This window comes from Adiantum capillus-veneris, chromosome 6 (genome assembly GCF_014529385.1).
Source record: "Adiantum capillus-veneris isolate H3 chromosome 6, ASM1452938v2, whole genome shotgun sequence".
Classification (NCBI taxonomy): domain Eukaryota; kingdom Viridiplantae; phylum Streptophyta; class Polypodiopsida; order Polypodiales; family Pteridaceae; genus Adiantum; species Adiantum capillus-veneris.
In genome coordinates, this window is record NC_140936.1 from 3,965,085 (window position 1) to 3,981,377 (window position 16,293).

Sequence of the window (16,293 nt, forward strand, 5' to 3'; positions counted from 1 at the left end):
CTTACAAAAAAGGAGGGTAAGGTGGAGAGTTATTAGGGCATTTAAAGGAATTGCAAAATTTGTACAGGAAGGGGACTAGTCAAAGAAAAGGGGGGGGATTTGACTAAGCCTAGGGAATGGGTGGAGTTTGGAAGAGTTGCATATATACATGAGGTTGAAGTTACCATATATACATGAGGTCAAAGTTCGCTGAGGTATGGTTTTGTCCATTATGGGTGGAATTCCTTTTGGGGGGGGGGGGGGGGGGGGGGGGGGGGGGGGGCACATACCAAAGAGGCCGAAGACAGTTGAGGTAGGATTTGGTCAATTATGGGTGGTTGCATATACCAAAGAGGACGAAGACAGTTGAGGTAGGATTTGGTCAATTATGGGTGGTGTTCCTTTGGGGCTGAGGACAACTGAGGTAGGATTGGGTCAATTATGGGTGGCGAGCCTGGGGGGGGGGGGGGGGGGGGGGGGTGTGCGGAAAAAGGTGAATGGGGTTTAGAGAGGAGCGTTCTGAGATTGAGTGCATTCATCCAACATATCAAAGGTCGAGTCAAGTGCGTGAGGTCCGTGTTGGGTTTTAGCAAGTTAGTGCGGGGTTGGTTAATGGAATGAGATAAGTTAAGATGGCGGATAAGAGGTGAGAAAGGAATTTTGATGATGGTAGGAGAAGGTTTGGTTTTGGATAGTTTTTGAAGAAGAGAGGGTCTCTGGTCGTAGGAAAGGTAGAGAAAGCAAGCATTCAACAGGGGGAAGGGATACCCTTTTTCTCTTAGCCTAGTATAGAAGAGGTTACGAATAGAGATAAAGCCCGAAAGAGAGATTTCCCTAATGATGTACCATATAAGCTCTGAGAGAATAAAAGCAATCTTTTGGTGAGTAGGGTGCCAAGATTGGCAAGGGATATAATTGTAGGAGTTTAGGCTTTTTTGGTGACAGTGAGTATCAAGGATCCCATAGGCTGCAAAAGAGGGTCCCTTGAATTTTTGTTTCTTTTTTTGTGCATATGTATGGGCAATTGCCAGTAAGAATTGTTCATCTAGTCATTCTAAGTCTCTGAGTGGTTATAACAACTCAGTCCCATTCCATTCCAACTCTTTGTGTTGTGTTCAAGGCCGTTTTGAATGAAACTCGATAAGCTCACAAGTTAGAATGAAGATACATTTCCCAATCCATTATGCCTGAACTAACAATTTTGGTTAGTACAGAGCTCAGAATTTTGTTTATATGTTCTCCTTGACCATTCCTTATGGATAATACGGCACAAATCTGTTATGGATTACCATAAACATGTCTAGTAGGTGTTTTATCACCTCGTTGAGGAAATGAAATTTGCGATCACTTACAAGCTCAATAGGAAGTCTGTATCAAGTAAATATGCATTTGTACAGGAATGCAACAATATTTCTAGCATTGTCCTTCCTAATGGCTCGTGCCTCTACCCATTTGGTCAAGTAATCTATGGCCACAATAATGTATTGTGTTTAAGTTTTGTATGCCAATGGTTGTATTGGACCCACAAAGTCTATACCCCATTTACCAAGTGCGCATGCTCCGATCATCGATCACAATGGTATACTATCTATAGCCCATTTAGCAAGTGCGCATGCTCTGATCATTGATCACAATGGTATACTATCAATTCTTTAAAAGCAAACCTACTTAGCGAGTGAAAATTTTGCTTAGGTAAACACGTCGAAAAAGTAAACAAAGCTATACGAATTTTTGGTGGTGGTGGGGGAGAAGAAAACACGATAGATGGGGAGAGGGGAAAGGGAAAGGGAGGAAAGATATAGATTTACACCAAACGCGTTTCGCTTTCATTAGCTCATCAGTGGTGTAAACAAAAAGAGTGAAAAGAGGGGGTATAAATAGTGAGGTGTGATGTGGCTCAAAAAACTGTAATGGTACCACATTGGAAGCAGGAAAGGTTATCTTAAAGAAAAGTTAATGCTCTTCTTAGGTGGGTACTTACAAAAAAGGAGGGAAAGGTGGAGAGTTATTAGGGCATTTAAAGGAATTTCATAATTTGTACAGGAAGGGGACTAGTCAAAAAAAAGGGGGGGGATTTGACTAAGCCTAGGGAATGGGTGGAGTTTGGAAGAGTTGCATATATACATGAGGTCGAAGTTCCCATATATACATGAGGTCAAAGCTCGTTGTGGTATGGTTTTGTCCATTATGGGTGGAATTCCTTTGGGGGGAGGGGGGGAGGGTTGAGGGGTTGAACATACCAAAGAGACCGAAGACAGTTGAGGTAGGATTTGGTCAATTATGGGTGGTTGCATATACCAAAGAGGCCGAAGACAGTTGAGGTAGGATTTGGTCAATTATGGGTGGTGTTCCTTTGGAGCTGAGGACAACTAAGGTAGGATTGGGTCAATTATGGGTGGCGTTCCTTTGGGGGGGGGGGGGGGGGGGGGGGGGTGCGGAAAAAGGTGAATGGGGTTTAGAGAGGAGGGTTGTGAGATTGAGTGCATTCATCCAACATATCAAAGGTCGAGTCAAGTGGGTGAGGTCCGTGTTGGGTTTTAGTAAGTTAGTGCGGGGTTGGTTAATGGAATGAGATAAGTTAAGATGGCGGATAAGAGGTGAGAAAGGAATTTTGATGATGGTAGGAGAAGGTTTGGTTTTGGATAGTTTTTGAAGGAGAGAGGGTCTCTGGTCGTAGGAAAGGTAGAGAAAGCAAGCATTCAACAGGGGGAAGGGATACCCTTTTGCTCTTAGCCTAGTATAGAAGAGGTTACGAATAGAGATAAAGCCCGAAAGAGAGATTTCCCTAATGATGTACCATATAAGCTATGAGAGAATAAAAGCAATCTTTTGATGAGTAGGGTGCCAAGATTGCCAAGGGATATAATTGTAGGAGTTTAGGCTTTTTTGGTGACAGTGAGTATCAAGGATCCCATAGGCTGCAAAAGAGGGTCCCTTGAATTTTTGTTTCTTTTTTTGTGCATATGTATGGGCAATGGCCAGTAAGAATTGTTCATCTAGTCATTCTAAGTCTCTGAGTGGTTATAACAACTCAGTCCTATTCCATTCCAACTCTTTGTGTTGTGTTCAAGGCCGTTTTGAATGAAACTCGATAAGCTCACAAGTTAGAATGAAGATACATTTCCCAATCCATTATGCCTGAACTAACAATTTTGGTTAGTACAGAGATCAGAATTTTGTTTATATGTTCTCCTTGACCATTCCTTATGGATAATATGGCACAAATCTGTTATGGATTACCATAAACATGTCTAGTAGGTGTTTTATCACCTCGTTGAGGAAATGAAATTTGCGATCACTTACAAGCTCAATAGGAAGTCTGTATCAAGTAAATATGCATTTTTATAGGAATGCAACAATATTTTTAGCATTGTCCTTCCTAATGGCTCGTGCCTCTACCCATTTGGTCAAGTAATCTATGGCCACAATAATGTATTGTGTTTAAGTTTTTTATGCCAATGGTTGTATTGGACCCACAAAGTCTATACCCCATTTAGCAAGTGCGCATGCTCTGATCATCGATCACGATGGTATACTATCTATTTCCCATTTAGCAAGTGCGCATGCTCCGATCATCGATCACAATGGTATACAATCAATTCTTTAAAAGCAAACCTACTTAGTGAGTGAAAATTTTGCTTAGGTAAACACATCGAAAAAGTAAACAAAGCTATACGAATTTTTGGTCGTGGTGGGGGAGAAGAAAACATGATAGACGGGGAGAGGGGAAAGGGAAAGGGAGAAAAGATATAGATTTACACCAAACGTGTTTCGCTTTCATTAGCTCATCAGTGGTGTAAACAAAAAAGAGGGAAAAGAGGGGGTATAAATAGTGAGGTGTGAGGTGGCTCAAAAAACTGTAATGGTACCACATTGGAAGCAGGAAAGGTTATCTTAAAGACAAGTTAATGCTCTTCTTAGGTGGGTACTTACAAAAAAGGAGGGAAAGGTGGAGAGTTATTAGGGCATTTAAAGGAATTGCAAAATTTGTACAGGAAGGGGACTAGTCAAAAAAAAGGGGGGGATTTGACTAAGCCTAGGGAATGGGTGGAGTTTGGAAGAGTTGCATATATACATGAGGTCGAAGTTTGCATATATACATGAGGTCGAAGTTCGCTGAGGTATGGTTTTGTCCATTATGGGTGGAATTCCTTTGGGGCGGGGGGGTTGAGGGGTTGCACATACCAAAGAGGCCGAAGACAGTTAAGGTAGGATTTGTTCAATTATGGGTGGTTGCATATACCAAAGAGGCTGAAGACAGTTGAGGTAGGATTTGGTCAATTATGGGTGGTGTTCCTTTGGGGCTGAGGACAATTGAGGTAGGGTTGGGTCAATTATGGGTGGATTTCCTTTGGGGGGGGGTGGGGTGTGAGCGTAAAAAGGTGAAGGGGGTTTAGAGAGGAGGGTTGTGAGATTGAGTGCATTCATCCAACATATCAAAGGTCGAGGCAAGTGCGTGAGGTCCGTGTTGGATTTTAGTAAGTTAGTGAGGGGTTGGTTAACGGAATGAGATAAGTTAAGATGGCGGATAAGAGGTGAGAAAGGAATCTTGATGATGGTAGGAGAAGGTTTGGTTTTGGATAATTTTTGAAGGAGAGAGGGTCTTTGGTCGTAGGAAAGGTAGAGAATGCAAGCATTCAACAGTGGGAAGGGATACCCTTTTGCTCTTAGCCTAGTATAGAAGAGGTTACGAATAGAGATAAAGCCCGAAAGAGAGATTTCCCTAATGATGTACCATATAAGCTCTGAGAGAATAAAAGCAATCTTTTGGTGAGTAGGGTGCCAAGATTGCCAAGGGATATAATTGTAGGAGTTTAGGCTTTTTTGGTGACAGTGAGTATCAAGGATCCCATAGGCTGCAAAAGAGGGTCCCTTGAATTTTTGTTTCTTTTTTTGTGCATATGTATGGGCAATGGCCAGTAAGCATTGTTCATCTAGTCATTCTAAGTCTGTGAGTGGTTCTAGCAACTCATTCCCATTCCATTCCAACTCTTTGAGTTTTGTTCAAGGCCGTTTTGAATGAAACTCGATAAGCTCACAAGTTAGAATGAAGATACATTTCCCAATCCATTATGCCTGAACTAACAATTTTGGTTAGTACAGAGCTCAGAATTTTGTTTGTATGTTGTACTTGACCATTCCTTATGGATAATAGGGCACAAATCTGTTATGGATTACCATAAACATGTCTAGTAGGTGTTTTATCACCTCGTTGAGGAAATGAAATTTGCGATCACTTACAAGCTCAATAGGAAGTCTGTATCAAGTAAATATGCATTTGTACAGGAATGCAACAATATTTCTAGCATTGTCCTTCCTAATGGCTCGTGCCTCTACCCATTTGGTCAAGTAATCTATGGCCACAATAATGTATTGTGTTTAAGTTTTGTATGCCAATGGTTGTATTGGACCCACAAAGTCTATACCCCATTTAGCAAGTGCGCATGCTCCGATCATCGATCACAATGGTATACTATCAATTCTTGTTGGATTATTTGCTCGTTGACATGCATAACATTATCGAAAAAATTCTGTTGTATCTTCAAACAAAGTTGGCCACCAAATGCCTTCCATCAATATAGTGTTGGTTGTGGTTTCACGAGAGGAGTGTCCCCCTGCTAGACCTACATGTGCATGTTCTAAGATAGGAAGATACTCATGTTCATTGGCACACAATCTAAGTTGTTGATCTTTCCCTCATTGATAGAGCTGATTCCCAATCATTGTATAGTTGGTTGCCTTAGTCTCTATTTCCCTTCTTCATCTTCTCTCATGTTTTTTGAAAATATTTTGCTAGTCAGATATTCTACCAGGTAACTACTCCACTGTGGCATCACTAAAATTTAAAATAACGTGGCATGGGGTATGGAGACTCTATCTTCACATTGAGAGAAATCATTCACATAATGATGAGCATATCTCTTCATGGTAGGCCAATAAACTCTCAACCAAGTTAATCATCATAAGGTTTGATCTTGTGAAAAATGTAGACCTACTATGGTGGTATGAGCTTGATTCAAGTATGCTTCTTGTTCCTCATGATTGATGCACAAGAGAAGGATTTCATCCTTACGTTTACAACCATTAGGAAGAGAATGGGGTCTAGGAGGGCCTCTTTATTTGGCAGATTAAGGGAGTCAAACCTCTTGTATTAAGAAAGAAATCAAAGTGTAGCTTTTGAATTCAAATAGACAAAATGGCTAGTTTATTTGAATTCAGATTTCCCCCCCTAAAATGAAATTTAAAATCTAGTGGACAAAACCATATCATGTAGCATATCTAAGAAAAGAGCTCATCATGTAATTACAGATCTGTAATCTCCACTCAAATCAAAAATCATGTGTAGGAGTTATGGAAGGCCGAATCATAAAGTTGTCCACTCCTTTTTTGGGGGGGAAAAGTGCATCATTTGACCACTCTTACACCTCTCTTACACACCCACCATTCTTGAACACATGGCATGCATCTATTTGTCAAAATATTAATCACCTCCATAATCTCATGGCAAATGAAGAGGCCTCCTAGACCCCATCCTCTTCCTAATGCCTTCTAGTCATCAATTTATATGGGACAAATTGTTCAATAAATCATGGTGTAATCGGGATTGGGACTTAGAAATCTACATGTGCTATGGTCATTAAGGAAATAAGATATTCTAAACATCTTGGAACCATTTCCACAGAGAACAGGTGTGCATCTGGTAAGTCATCTTCTACCCCTTTAGGTTCTTCCTCGGTGGTGAGTCGTGATAGATGATATTCTCTTTGGTGTGTAGTGCCTTTTTTTACTACGACTGTGAAGTCAAATTCGAGTAAGATGATGAGCCATCTTACTATCCTTCTTGTATTTCACAGTTTATTCATCAAATAGAGTAAGGCTTGATGGTCATCAAAAAAGAAAAACTTGTTAGTTAGCAAGTAGTGTTGAAAATTCTTGACTTAATACACCATACCAAGACCTTCCCTTTTAGTTGTTGTAGAATTTTTATTTTGCTAGGTTTAATTGTCATCTAGCATAGAAGATAGGAAAATCCATGGCTCCTTCTCTCTGTTGAGCTAAGATGCAAGAAATAGCAAAACTTGATGCCTGACATGCACATGAACACAAGAAATAGCAAAACTTGATGCCTGAGATGCACATGAACACTTTGTCCCAGTCTGGAGCTTTATGTTTTTGTGTTGTGGTCAAATCTTTCTTAAGCCTTTTAGAATGATTCCTCACATTCATGAGTCCATTCAAAGGGAGGGAAAAGGCTATATATGGGCTTAGCAATTATTGCATACATGTAGATATATCTATGACAATAACCATAATGTCCCATAAATACCTAAATTTATTTAATTGATGTTGGCCTTGCCATTTTAGCAAGCACTACCACCTTCTCCATTTCTGTGGCTATACCATTTTTTGACATAATATGTCCAAGGATTTGCCTTGTCTAACCTACAAATGTATTTTTTAGGATTTAAGTAAATCCTATCTAGATGGAATTTCTCAAAGACACATCATAAATGTTCAAAGTGACTTTCTCATTTTGCAGAGTGCACACAAAGATCATCCATGTATACTTTCAAGAAATTTTGTAGACATTCCTTAAAATCATGGCTCCTTGGCCTTTGGAATGTTGATGGTGCATTGGTAAAACCAAAAGGCATGATTCGAGAAGAAAAAATTCCCCATTTTGTGGTGAAAGCCCTTTTATGTTGATCTTTGGGATCTATAGTCATTTGGTTGTATCCAGAGAAGTCATCTAAACAGCTACAAGCTTTTTTACCCAGCTACTCGTTTTGGCATATGATATGTGATGGGAAGAGGCTCGTTTTGGCATATGATATGTGATGGGAAGAGGCTAGTTATCTTGTATAGTGGTGGCGTTCACCTTCGTGAGGTTTTCACACACACTAAGTTTGCCATTCTTTTTAGGCACTACAACAACAACTTAGCCTCTTTGAGTTTCTCAATCTCTTCCTTGATTTTTTTGTCAAATGTCTCATTATAGGTGTACGGTCTTTGTCTGCTTGGCTTAGCATCATCTCTCATAGGGATAGTATGCTGGCATATGGTAGGATCTACCCCTTTGAGATATTTGTAAGATCATGCAAACACATCTCTATATTCCTTTAACATTCTAATGAGAATCTCTTCTTCCTCTTGTAACATTTAATGGCCTAAAAACTTGTGTGTAGCGGAAATTAGCATGAACATAGTGGGCATTTCATTAGAATAGATTCCTAATGAGAATTACAAGAGTGCTTGGGTGGAGAGAGCAACAAAAAGCATAGCATGAACAATACTTTCAAAAGAGAGAGAAATTAAGCTATTGAAAATAGTTGAGGACCGGATTTACATGGAGCCGGTCCCCCCTCCAAAAGGATTTGTATTATGGTTTCTCCCATCAAGAGAGACATTGTACAATAAAATTCTTTGTGTTCCTTCAAGACTAGCTAGTGCAATGAAGATGAAAGCTTCATGCACTAAGCAAAACACTTATCAAACACAACATCAATTATCCCCGGTCTCACACCCAAGACCTCACACACCTTTGAAGATGGTGAGAGCTAGCAGGGTATGAGAGTAGATTGAGAGGAAGAAGGAGTAGTCTTACGAGAAAGATGTACATCTCCTCACATAATCACTCATTAGCATATCTTAGCTTAGTAATTAGCATGGTAGAGGAGATGATCATGCATTGAAGCTTGGCTCTTGGTTGGATTTGCATCACAAAGCTAAGAGTTGTTGGTGTAGGCCTCCCTTCTCACAAGATTGGAGTAGGTGGTAAGCTTTCCATTAAAGCTTGAGAAGGAGAGAGAGTCTTCTTTACTTCACACATGAGATTGTGTGAGTGTGTTAGTGATAATGCCTTGCAAAAATCAGCCCCCTCTCTCTGGCACTTCCCCATATTAAATGATCAATTTAACATGAGAAAATAATTTAGGAGAATTAGATATTGATTATTATGACATTACCTCTCTCTTGAAATCATGGTCGTCCTCGACTATAGTGTATAGAAAATAAAGCATATTCATGAGTCCTTTTCTTAGCGGGTAGAGGATCCCTATGTTACCCTACGACATCATTCCACAATGGATGACTAGTCCATTTGGCGCTTGAGAGCTTGAAGCTGGTGCAAGCATGTCTGCCCATTAATCCTATCAATCTTACATAGTAGAGTGACAAGCTCTACTTGGTGTTTGGGAGACGTCGTCTCTGCAAACTTGATCTAAGCATGCATACTACTTCATTTTTGTGCACAATAAAGAAAAAAAGAGTCTTATAAGACAAAAACTTTGTTCATTTTTAACATTTTGTACATTTGCTTACTCTTGGGAAGCATTGTAAGCATTGAAAATGTTTAGGTTATCCTTTAATTGTATGCCTTGCATCCATCTAGCATCTTCAAAAGGATAATTCTTAAACTTAATAAGATATCGCCGGATAGTCTTACCGCCTCTTAGTACCTTGTCTTCATGTCGGAGAATGGACTCAGGCTGCAACACCTCCTCTTGGTCCTCAATCTCCCATGGGTCTTCAGTAGTTGGTTGTTGAGGTGGCTCTACTTTGTAAGGCTTTAATAGGCTCACATGGAAAGCATTGTGTAGGAGCCAATGATTGGGGAACTTGAGTTGATAGGCCATCTCATTGATTGGCCTAAGAATCTGGAAGGGACCATAGTTTTTTGCTAGTTTAGCATAGTGCTTTTGGTGTCCCGTAGGATTCTTGCCCATCGTGTGCCTTAATCGAGCCTTGGGGAATTTTAATAAGACCCAATCATTTTATTTAAAGGCTTGGGCTCTTCTGTGCTTGTCAGCAACAGCCTTTTGCCTTTGTTGTGAGATAGAGATATCATCCTTAATCTTTTGAAAATATTATTGTAGATCTCGGCTATACTCATCTGCAGCGAAGATCTTCCCCTGTACCTTAAGTAGCAAGGGACTTTTTGATCTTCCCTCAATTACCTCGAAAGTTTCTTTTCTCGTGGAAGTATGTACAGTGTTATTGTAAGCATACTCCACTAAGGGTAAGTACTTCTCCCATTGGGATCTTTGATCTACTTCCGCTACATAGGATTTTAGTAGTTCGAGAATTGTTAGGTTAGCTATTTCACTTTGGCCATCCGTTTGTGGATGATAGGCCGAAGAGAAGTTTAGCCTTGTCCCGAAATTCTCAAAGAGACCCTTTCAAAAATTACTGGTCATTCTAGGATCTCTATCCGACACTATGGACATTGGCAAGCCATGGTACTTGAAAATTTGTGAAATGAAGAGGGTTGCCTTTTGATGGGCTTTGATAGTCTTTTTGACAGGTATAAAATGAGCTTGTTTACTGAACCTGTCTACTATCGTCCATATTCCTGTATTCCCATGGATAGACTTAGGAAATCCAAAGATAAAATCCATGGATATGCTCTCCCATGGTGAATGAGGGATTGGAAAGGTTTGAAGCAATCCAAGTTGCTTCCCTCTATCAAATTTTGTCTTTTGGCATACCACACATTTAGAAACATACTCTTGTATGTTCACTTTCATGGTAGGCCAATAGAAATATGTTTCAAATCCCTTTAAGGTAGACTGAATCCCTCTATGCCCCGCATAAGGTGGAGCATGAGATTCATACATTACTTTCTCACGTAGTGAGTTAGTAATGCATAGTCTATTGCCATGGAGAAGATAACCATATTGTAAAGTAAATGGTTCTTCTTTCTTCCCTAATGCAAGGGCTGAAATCACATCTCTAAAATCGGGATCAATAGCATACTCATCTATCATTGAAGATAGATCATTGTGAGTTGCTATGGGAACCACATTCACTCTCAGCCATCTTGAGAGTGCATCAGCTACTTGATTATGCTTGCCAACAATGTGAGAAATATGAAAATGAAATTTTCCCACCTCATTGTTTGTCGGAGAGCTTGGTCTACGTCATGAAGTACTTAAGACTTTGGTGATCCGTTCGCAAAATGAAAGGAGTCCCCAATAAATAGTGCTTCCATGAGTCTAAGGCATGTAGAACTTCAAGGAGTTCCTTTTCATAGCCTATGGTGTGCCCTTCTTGAAGCAAAAAAACTCCAAGGCAATCATCACAAGCATCACATTGCACCTCAAATGGCTTTGAGAGATCCGATAGTGTAAGCATAGGTTGAGAGATAAGCAAAACAGGGTCGAGCCCTTCTTGAAGCAAAACAACTCCAAGGCAATCACCACAAGAATCACATTGGACCTCAAATGGTTTTGAGAGATCCGATAGTGTAAGCACATGTTGAGAGATAGCTTTTCTTTAAGCTTTCCGAAAGCATTGTTCTCCTTAGCAGACCATGTATACCTAACGCTTTTCTTTGTTAGGTCATGTAATGGTCCCCCAATTTGTGAGAACTTTTCTATGAAGCATCTATAGTATGGTTTAGGCCATCCTTTTATTACCTCTAACTTGGATGGATCCATTTGGATTCCATCGTGAGAGATAATGTGACCTAAATATTGAATCTCTTGCAAGAAAAATTCACTTTTCTTTCGATTAACATAAAGTTTATTCTCTCTTAAAACTTGAAATATTATCTGGAGGTGTTTCTTGTGTTCATCTAATGAATTAGAGTAGATGATAATATCATCAAAGAACACTCCAGTGAAGGTTCGATGAGGCCTGAACAGCTTCTCCATCAAGCGGTTGAGTGTGGCTAGTGCATTGGTCAAGCCAAAAGGCATGACAATATATTCGTAAAGACCAAATGTGGTGCGAAATGAGGTCTTAACAATGTCTTGATCAACTATCCTTATTTGATGATAACCACTTTTTACGTCAATCCTACTGAAGTAGGTCGATCCTTGTAGCTTATCAAATAGGTCTTCTACCCATGGAACAGGAAACCTATTCTTGATAGTGATCCTATTTAGTGCTCTATAGTCGGCACACATACGATATGTGCAGTCTTTCTTTTGCACTAATAGCACAAGTGAGAAAAATGGAGATGAGCTAGGCCTAACCATGCCCTTCTCAACTAACTCATGCACTTGCTGCATAATCTTCTCTTGTTGAGCTTGAGAAAATCTATAAGGAGGTTTGTTAGGCGGTGAATTTCGTGGAAGAAGTTCAATCGCATGGTCATCATTACCTCTTTTAGGAGGTAGCTCACAAGGAATGTCGTCAATAAAAACATCTTGAAACCCCTTGAGAAAATTGGATAACTCTAATTCCTTTTGGTTTCTTTTATTTTCTTTTGCTAAAGCATTAGGTTCATTTTGAGAATCTTTAACAAAACTCATGTACACGGAAATAGAGCTCTTTATTGACTTATTGAAAGTTGGTGTATGTACAATGGGGATAGTGTTACCCATTTCCTTAGCATCTATATACATGTATTTTTCCCTAAACTTAAAGGAGATTCTCCTTTCAGGGAATTTAACATTGGCAGCCAGGCGATCAAACCATGGTGCCCCTAGGATTACATCCTCATGCTTGAGAGAAGAGATAAATAAGTCCTCTTTGTCCACATAGCCTTGGACATGAAGCCTCAATTTCTCGACTAAGGGAGTGACTGAAGCTTCTTGCCCTTGAAAGCACTGTCTGCGGGTAGGACATCTCCCATCTCGTAGGCTTGTATGCCTAGCTTGGCGGACAACTCTATAGATATAAAATTGTGAGTAGAACCAGGGTCAAAGAGAATAAAAGCATCATGTTCTCTTACCTTTCTCCAAGCATGGTAGAGAATAGATCCTTTGTGGTGAGTTTGGTGAGTCTCCTCATGCTCTCTTACCTTTCCCCAAGCATGGCATAGAATAGATCTTTTTTAAGGTGAGTTTGGTGAGTCTCCTCCTCTTGGATTTCAACCAAGGTAGCTCTAGGAGGATCTTGGTGGTTATTATTTTGGGGACAAGCGCGGTACGCATGCCCTTGTTTGCCGCACTTGAAACACCGGTTATCCTTGCAATAACGCTCCAGTCCTTCAGGAGAGAGAGTTTGTTTTTACCTTTGTAAACTCCCTTCTCTTTAGCTTTATTGGAGTTGCCTTAGGAGACTTTTGGACATTGTCCTTCCCCTTAGGCTCATTGTGTCCTTCCCCTTAGGCTCATTGGAACCCTTGTTTTCTAAGGGATTATTATTTCTTTTAGCCCCCGTTTGGAAATTGATTCGAGAGGCCACCATAGTATGGTGTATTACTGCCGATATGGTACGTGGCCTTTGGGAGTTGACATACTCCACCATTTCTTCGGTTAATCCCGCACAAAATTGTTGCTTTTGCTCTCCAATCCAACTTTTTGAGGACAATGGCTTTGAGTTGTAGGTCCCAAAACTTGTCTACATATTTGTGGATGGATTCATAGGGAGAGAGCTTTAAGCTTCGCCATTCGGTGAGTACTTTGTCTTTGGCATCGGTGGCCAAAAACTGCTTCATAATGGAAGCTCTTAAAGCTTTCCATGTTCGCAGAGCTTCACCGTTGGCTCGTAGGGTAGACCACCATTGCCTGGCGGACTTTTGAAAGTGCATAGCTACATGGCGTAGCTTAGAGGACTCCGTGAAGCCCTCATCTCCGAACGCCTCATCAAACTGTTGGATAAAGGCCAAGACTTTGTCCATAGCACCAAAGGTGCCATCATAGGTAAGGAAAATTCCCTCTCTCTTTGAGCTTCTTCAGCTTGGACGACCTCTTCCATGCGGCATAGGGTTTCCTATGGCCTCTTCTTTTTGATGGTTCAAAGCTTGCACCATCACTTTCCTCAGAAGGTGAAGAAATTGAAGAAGGTGGAGAAGAGGGTGACCTCTTTCCCACCTTTTTCTTGTCTTGATCTTCGTCGTCTTCACCATCACTTTCATAAAAGGAAGATGATGAAGAAGATGGAGAAGAGGGTGTCCTCTTTCTCACCTTTTTCTTCTCTTGCCTTTTATCATCCCTCTTTGAATTGTGGTGTGGAGAGGGGTGCGATGGTCTTCTCCGTTTTGGTGGTGATGGAGAGCGTTTAGCTCGACGTCTTCATGGATCCATCTCCGCCGAGGTGGCAGGAGACTCACTTCTTTCTCGTTTCTTCGGTGGAGGCTCTTGAGTTCTCCTTTGGGAAGGAGATGCATCATCAAGAAGTAAATTCTTGAGCCCTTCATATGGATTATCTTATTCTTCCCGAATCGGAGACAGAACTCTTTTGGAAGTCTCACAAGGTGGCTTCCTAGGTGTTGTCTCGTCATGATGGTGAGCTTGGAGAATCCTGTGAGCACGGATTTTGGAAGTCTCACAAGGTGGCTTCCTAGGTGTTGTCTCGTCATGATGGTGAGCTTGGAGAATCCTGTAAGCACGGAGCTGCCGTTGCACTTCACTTTGGAGAGATGGATTGCCCATGGCTTGTTGAAGCCTAGAAAGAAGAGAGTTAACAAGCATCAGAGCATCATTAGTAGCTTGCTCATTAGCAAAATCAAAGTTATCAACATTAATTTCACTCTCTTTACTATTGTCAGCCATTCTAACAACTTTAAGGTGTAAAATTTTTAGGTGTACTTTACTACTTCAAGCCCTAGTTGCTACTCCTCTTTACCCCTTTAGAAAAAGCACTCAAGCTACTGTACCCGTGGCTTGAATACCATTAATTTCAAGGAATAGAAGAGAGGTTCGTTCAACACCAAAACAACACCGGCTCCTGTCAAGCTTCTAATAGCTCAATAGTGGTTAAGCCGTAGGCAAGGCCCATAGGAATCCACTTTTAAGACCATAGCTCTCGACAGTGATGCCCCGTTAACTGCACGATGGCAGGCGCACTGCAAGCTAGAAAATCCCTATTCTACTTACTCACAGGCAATTAATAATACCAACCATTTATAGCTAGCTTGAGGACCTCCCTTCTTGAGCACGAAAAGAGAAACCTTGTGCTCTGATACCAATGTAACATTTAATGGCCTAAAAACTTGTGTGTAGAGGAAATTAGCATGAACATAGTGGGCATTTCATTAGAATAGATTCCTAATGAGAATTACAAGAGTGCTTGGGTGGAGAGAGCAACAAAAAGCATAACACCTAGCTAGATAGCATGAACAATACTTTCAAAAGAGAGAGAAATTAAGCTATTGACAACAGTTGAGGACCCGATTTACATGGATCCGGTCCCCCCTCCAAAAGGCTTTGTATTATGGTTTCTCCCATCAAGAGAGACATTTTACAATACAATTATTTGTGTTCCTTCAAGACTAGCTAGTGCAATGAAGATGAAAGCTTCATGCACTAAGCAAAACACTTATCAAACACAACATCAATTATCCCAGGTCTCCCACCCAAGACCTCACACACCTTTGAAGATGGTGAGAGCTGGCAGGGTATGAGAGTACATTGAGAGGAAAAAGGAGTAGTCTTACGAGAAAGATGTACATCTCCTCACATAATCACTCATATCAGCATAGCTTAGCTTAGTAATTAGCATGGTAGAGGAGATGATCATGCATTGAAGCTTGGCTCTCGGTTGGATTTGCATCACAAAGCCAAGAGTTGTTGGTGTAGGCCTCCGTTCTCACAAGCTTGGAGTAGGTGGTAAGCTTTTCATTAAAGCTTGAGAAGGAGAGAGAGTCTTCTTTACTTCACACATGAGATTGTGTGTGTGTGTGAGTGATAATGCCTTGCAAAAATCAGCCCCCTCTCTCTGGGGCGAACCCTCTTGCTATTTTCTCTTGCTACCCTCTCATTGGACCTCCCTAGGGCTAGCTAATGACAATTAAGCAGCATAAGTGATAGCCTTCTGACATGTGTCCCCCTTTGTGAGAGCTTTAGTTAATTTAATAATTCAACTAAACTCTCATTGGACCCCTTTGCATCCTGGCCAATAGGAATCAAGCAAGCCATTGGGCTGCTAAATGCTCATTGGACCCCTTAGGAGACTGTCCAATAGTCTTCTAGAGGACTTTATTCTCATTGGTTCTTTTATTAAGTGTTTTTAAATTAATTAAACTAGATTTACTCTAGCCTAATTCTCATTGGTCCACCTCCATGGCCGTCCAATAGGAATTGGGTACACCTTGTGGGCATCTAGGCTAGGGAGCTGGCATGTGTCCCTCATTCCCTTTGTGTAAAGGGAGCTTGTGTGTGTGTGTGTGTGTGTGTGACTTTCTCTCTCATCCCCTACAAGCTAGGCTCGCCCCCTCCTAAGTAGGGATTTGTAAAGACTTTTTTGACACACACAAAGCATCCAATTCCCCCATGGTTGACCTTTGGACACAACCTTTGAATTTTGGAACCTTAGCATTTTGGAAGTCTTAATGGGTTGAACCTTAGGATCTTTTTAGCCCATTGTTTCACATGGATCTTTTACAGATGCCCCCCCCCCCCCTTTGGATCCCTTTTTTCCGTC